Consider the following 6,923-nt stretch of genomic DNA (forward strand, 5'->3'; position numbering starts at 1 on the left):
TATGGGTCTAGTAATTCTCTAGGTCATTTTCTTATAGTTGCTTCAACGTGGCCACTCAAGGGTCAGATTCTTAGTAGAGTCGTTTTTCTTTTCTAAACTTAAAAAAAAAACCAAAAAATGACCATATCCACATTGTATACCACTTCAGACCTTCCTATATATGCACTCACTTACCAATGCTGACAAATGCAAGCTCCCTACGACTTTCGAGTTGCATCAGATAATTCACGTTAATGGTTGTAGTAATGAAGCCATCACCTCTTGATAAAATCCTAAATCCCATTCACATATTCAGAATAAAGAAGAGTAGATAGTGCAGTTGTGGATATAGACAAAGGAATCCTGGGTAATCTTATGGGAGGGTTAATCCTGAAGGTATTTAACCTTAGAATTTCCTGTTAAGTAAACATTCAGAGAAAACCAAGAGATTTAAACTTTCAGTTCTGCAGCTTTGAGCATATGAGCCCTAATCATGGTGTTTTCAGGGAATCTAGTTTGGTGTGGCCCCAAATGATCTCAAATATAAAGGATCCATAGAAAGGATATCTTGGGCCTGGGCCTAATATAAGAGTTGGAGTTTCATGTATTACTTCTCTTTAGAGCATGCTTTTTCAGCGGAGGTGATATCAACTCTCGGGGTGAGTACTGATGAAAAACCTCGTTCTTTTTATGTATAAAGCACAGAAATACATACAGTACATAAACAGGTATGCAATGATATGAAAATTTCATGGTGAAAGAGATTAGGAGAAAATGTCTAAAAACCTCCTTCCAAGGATGGGGGATAATGCAAAAAAAGTAGAGAAACACTGCTCTGAAGTGTACTCATGTGGACATGGGCCAAATCAGCACTACCTCAGAAGTGACTTCAGTAAGAGAGGGAAGATATGTCAGTATGAGGACACTGAGAGTATTATATCTTTTTGTTTTTAATTTATTTTTTTTATTTATTTTATTTTTTTTTGGCTGTGTTGGGTTTTCATTGCTGCACACGGGCTTTCTCTAGTTGCTGCGAGTGGGGGCTACTCTTTGCAGTGTGCAGGCTTCTCATTTCAGTGGCTTCTCTTGTTTTGGAGCACGGGCTCTAGGTGTGTGGGCTTCAGTAGCTGTAGCACGCAGGCTCAGTAGTTGTGGCTCATGGGCTCTAGAGCACAGGCTCAGTAGTTATGGCATACAGGCTTAGTTGCTCCAGGACATGTGGGATCTTCCTGGACCAGGGTTCGAACTTGTGTCCCCTGCTTTGACAGGTGGATTCTTTTTTTTTTTTTTTTTTGCTGTACGTGGGCCTCTCACTGCTGCAGCCTCTCCCACTGCGGAGCACAGGCCCCGGACACGCAGGCCCAGCGGCCACAGCTCACGGGCCCAGCCGCTCCGTGGCATGCGGGATCCTCCCAGACCAGGGCACGAACCCGTATCCCGTGCATCGGCAGGTGGACTCCCAACCACTGCGCCACCAGGGAAGCCCGACAGGTGGATTCTTAAACACTGTGCTACTAGGGAAGCCCTGAGAGTATTAGATCTTTAAGCAAATATTCTAAATAGTGTAAACTAAAAAAGAAAAAAATTAGTTAATATGTAATCTTTTTAAAGTCATCCAATTTTAATATCTCTAGAATTTAAGGACTTTCTTTAACGGATACAAAAGTTAAGTCTTCAGTGGAGATACATCCCTGAGTACCATTCTGTTCTCTTGTTTTTACATTTCACAATAAATAAGATACAATAATCTTCTCAAAAAACTTAGGGTATTTTAATGATATGCAGTGTATTAGCAGTTTTTCTTCTTGATCATAAGAGGTGATAAGAAAGATACTAAAACCATGGCATATTACTGTATATTAAAGTCAAAGGAAAATTTCCACAGAAATAGTAAAGAAACTAACAATACCAAATGAAGATCATATCTGTGCTATGAAATTACCCAGTCAAGGCATTCATCTTTGAAAAATTCTGCAGCTTTTATTTTTTCTCTTTTATTGTATCCATCTTAATGGATGTGACATTGTTTAGCATTGTGGTTTTCATTTACATTTCACTAATGATTAATGGTGTTAAGCATCTTTTTTTTTTTTTTTGCGGTACACAGGCCTCTCACTGTCATGGCCTCTCCCGTTGCAGAGCACAGGCTCCAGACGCGCAGGCTCAGTGGCCATGGCTCACAGGCCCAGCCGCTCTGCAGCACGTGGGATCTTCCTGGACCGGGGCACGAACCTGTGTCCCCTGCATCGGCAGGTGGACCCTCAACCTCTGCGCTTGGGAAGCCCAAGCATCTTTTAATATGCAATTTTATTGGCCATTTTTTAATCTTCGGAGAAATGTTTAAGTCATTTGCCCATTTTAAAATTGGGTTCTTTTTTTGTTAAGCTTTAGAAGTTCTTTCTATATTCTGGATATTAACCCCTTATCATATATATAATTTGCAAATATTTTTCCCATTCTGTAGGCTGCCATTTTATTCTGTTGATTGTATCCTCTTATGCACAAAAGTTTTTAATTTTGATAATTCCAACTTATCTTTTACTTTTGCTGTCATATTCAAGAAATCATTGCCAAATCCATTGTTAGAAGAAAACATTGGGAAAAAGCTTCAAAAGTGTTTTATGTCTTTAACTCTTGACGTTTAGGTCTTTGATCCATTTTGGGTTAATTTTTCTGTATGTTGAAAGGTAAGGGTCCATTTTTTTGCGTGTAGATTTCTAGTTTTCCCAACGCCGCTTCTTGAAAAGTCTTTCTCCCATTGAATGATCTTGGGGGTACCCTTGTTGAAAACTGTTTGACTATATACATTAGTGATTATTTCTGAGCTTTCTGTTTTATGCCATTAGTCTTTATGTTTGTCTTTATGCCAGTACCACACTGTTTTGATTACTGTAGCTTTTGTAGTAAGTTTTGAAATCAGGAAGTGTGAGACCTCCAATTTTGTTGCTCTTTTTAAAAATTGTTTTGGCTATTTGGTGTCCCTTGAGATTGCATATGAATTTTAGGATGGGCTTTTCTATTTCTGCAAAAAAAATCATTGGGATTTTGATAGGGATTGCATTAACTCTGTAGATTGTACTTAGGGTAGAGGTAGTATCCTCCTACGTAGATTACCTCATTTTATCCTCACAACTCTGAGGTAGGTACTATTATTTTTCTCATTTTAAGCATGTAGACATTGAAATTTAGCAAGATACAAATTTCCAAGTCCCACGTGTAGAAAGAAGGGATGTTGGAATTTGAATTTAGGCAGTCTGAGTCCAATGCCAGAGTTCATAATCACTTCACTATGCTGCCTTTCACAGCTTTGGCAGCATGCATATAAAGCAGCAATAAACTAGATAAGCTTTCTGCAGTGATCCATGATTGTATTTCCCAGGTGGCAAGATGACAGAATCAATCATTTCAGTTCCCAGTGAAAATTATTTGAATATATTTTTACATGTACTCTCACATCCTATCCTCCAAAAAAGAATTTAAGTGCACGACAGTTTGATAAAATGTAGAAAAGTAAATCTTTGTAGAAGGAGCAATGTAAGGGATAATAATACCTTTTGCTAGATGACAAGAGAAAGTAAATAAACTTAAAAAAAAAAAAAAAGGTTTGGGAGGTACAACATGACTGAGCTGAACAGGAAGGAGCAGGTGTAGCAGATGCCAGGATGGCGCACAGAAGGTCTCCGGGACCCAGGGTACCAGCACCCAGGGCAAAAGCAATGACTTCATAGGAGCCTGGGCCAGACATACCTGCTGGTATTGGATGGTCTCCTGGGGAGGCAGCGGGTGTCTGTGGCTTTCTCTGGAGTCATAAAAGCTGGTGGTAGAAATATCTGGGGAGAGTTAACCTATTGGAACTCTTGCTGGAGGCAGATATTTTGCTTGGATCTATAGCACCAAGACCTGGCACCACTTAACAGCCTGTAGGCTCTAGTGCTGGGATGCATCAGGCCAAACAACCAACAGGGCAGGAGCACAGCCCCACCCATTAGCAGACAGGCTGCCTAAAAACTTCCTGAGCCCACCTCAGACATGGCCACCTCGAGACATGGCCCCTGACATGGCCCAGCCCAGCAGAGGGCCAAGACCCAGCTCTATCCACCAGTGGGCAGGCATCGGCCTGTGCCACAAGGAAGCCTGCACAAGCCTCTAAACCAGACATCTGCCAGGTGGCAGACAGCAGAAGCAGGAAAACTGCAATCCTGCAGCCTGTGGAACTGAGTCTGCAAACACAGGTCAGAACCTACCCTGGGACCAGGTGGTCCCTGGCCCTTGGGCAACAAGAGTGGAATCAACTGCTAGGACACATGGGACATCCCCTACAGAGGGCCACTTATTCAAAGTCGAGAAACATAACTAACCTTCCATATACATAAGAATACAAATATAAATTTAGACAATGAGACAGCAGAGGAATATGTTCCAGATGAAGGAACAAGATAAAACCCCAAAGCAACAACTAAGTAACATGGAGATAGGCAGTACACTCAAAAGAACTTAGAATAATGATCGTAAAGATGATCCAAGAACACGAAAAAGGATGGATGCACAGAGCAAGAAGTTACAAGAAGTTTTTAACAAAGAGAAAATATAAAGGACAAAAAGAGATGAACAATAAAATGAAAAATATACTAGAAGGAGTCAGCAGACTAACTGAGGCAGAAGAATGCATAAGTGAGATGGAAGACATAATGGTGGAAATCACTGCATGGAACAGAATACAGAAAAAAGAATGAAAAGAAATGAGGATGGTCTAAGAGACCTCTGGGATAACATTAAATGCACCAACATTCGTATTATAGGGGTCCCAGAAGGAGAAAAGAGAGAGACGACCTGAGAAAATATTTGAAGAGATAATAGCTGAAAACTTCCCTAACATGGGAAAGGAAACAGTCAACCAAATTCAGGAAGCACAGAGAGTCCCATACAGGATTGATGCAAGGAGGAACACACCGAGAGTAATCAAATTGACAAAAATTATAGACAAAAAAATGAATAAATAAATAAAAGCAACAAGGAAAAAGCAACAAATAACAGACAAGGGAACTCCCATAGGTTATCAGCTGATTTCTCAGCAGAAACTCTGCAGGCCAGAAGGGAGTGGCACAATATATTTAAAGTGATGAAAGGGAAGAACCTATAACCAAGAATACTCTACCCAGCAAGGGTTTCATTCAGATTCTAAGGAAATCAAAAGGTTTACAGACAAAAGCTAAGAGAATTTATCACCACCAGACCAGCTTTGCAACAAATGCTAAAGGAACTTCTCTAGGGGGAAAAGAAAAGGCCACAACTAGAAACAAGAAACTTACGAATGAGAAACCTCACCAGTAAAGGCAAATATACAGTAAAGGCAGGAAATCATCTGCACACAAATATAACAAAATGAGCAATCGTGAGAAGAGAGCACAAATGCAAGATATTGGAAATGCATTTGAAATTAAAAGACCAGCAACTTAATCTTGCTTATATATAGACTGCTATATCAAAATCTCAGGTTAACTGAAAACTGAAAATCTACAAGATATACACAAAAGAGAAAATGGAATCCAAACCCACACTAAAGATAGTCATCAAATCACAAGGGGAAAAAAAAAATCACGAGAACAAAAGAGGAAGGGGGAAAAAAGCCTACAAAAACAAATCCAAAACAACAAAATGGCAATAAGAACATACATATCGATAATTACCTTAAATGTAAATGGATTAAATGCTCCAACCAAAACACACTGGCTGAATGGATACAAAAACAACACCCATATGTCTGCTGTCTACAAGATCTGGATCTGAAGACCCACTTCAGATCCAGGGACACATATAGACTGAAAGTGAAGGGATGGAAAAATGTATTCCATGCAAATGGAAATCAAAAGAAAGCTGGAGTAGCAATACTCATATCAGACAAAATAGACTTTAAAATAAAGACTATAAGACTGTTAAAGAAATAAGACTGTTACAAGAGACAAAGAAGGACACTACATAATGATCAAAAGATCAATCCAAAAAGAAGATATAACAATTGTAAATATATATGCACCCAACATAGGAATACAATAGGAATTGTAAATATATATGCACCCAACATAGTATTTACCTAAATACTAACAGCCATAAAGGGAGCCATAAAGGGCCCATAGTATTTACCTAAATACTAACAGCCATAAAGGGAGAAATCAATAGTAACACAATAATTGTGGGGGACTTTAACACTCCACTTATATCAATGGACAGATCATACAGACAAATCAATAAGGAAAAACAGGCCTTAAATGACACATTAGACCAGATGGACTTAACTGATATTTATAGAGCATCCCATCCAAAAGCAGCAGAATACACATCTCAAGTGTACATGGAACAGTCTGCAGGATTGATCACATGCTGGCCAACAAAGTGAGCCTTGATAAATTTAAGAAAGTTGAATCACATCAAGCATCTTTTCCGACCACAACACCATGAGATTAGAAGTCAACTACAAGAAAAAAATTGTAAGAAAACACAAACACATGAAGGCTAAAAAATATGCTACTAAACAGTCAATGAATCACTAAAGAAAGAGGAAATTGAAAAGTACCTAGAGACAAATTAAAACAAAAGCACGATGATCCAAAACCTATGGGATGCAGCAAAAGCAGTTCTAAGATGAAGTTTATAGCAATACAGTCTTAGGAAACAAGAAAAATCTGAAATAAATGACCTAAACTTATACCTAAAGCAACTACAGAAAGAAGAACAAAAAAACCCAAGTTTAGTATAATGAAAGAAATCATAAGGATCAGAGCAGCAATGAATGAAATAGAGACTAAGAAAACAATAGAAAAGATCAATGAAACTAAAATCTGATTCTTTGAAAAGATAAACAAAATTGATAAACCTTTAGCCAGACTCATAAACTAAAAGAGGGAGAGGGCTCAAAACAATAAAACTAGAAATGAAAAAGGAGAAGT

The sequence above is a fragment of the Phocoena sinus genome, chromosome 6 (assembly GCF_008692025.1).
Source record: "Phocoena sinus isolate mPhoSin1 chromosome 6, mPhoSin1.pri, whole genome shotgun sequence".
NCBI lineage: Eukaryota > Metazoa > Chordata > Mammalia > Artiodactyla > Phocoenidae > Phocoena > Phocoena sinus.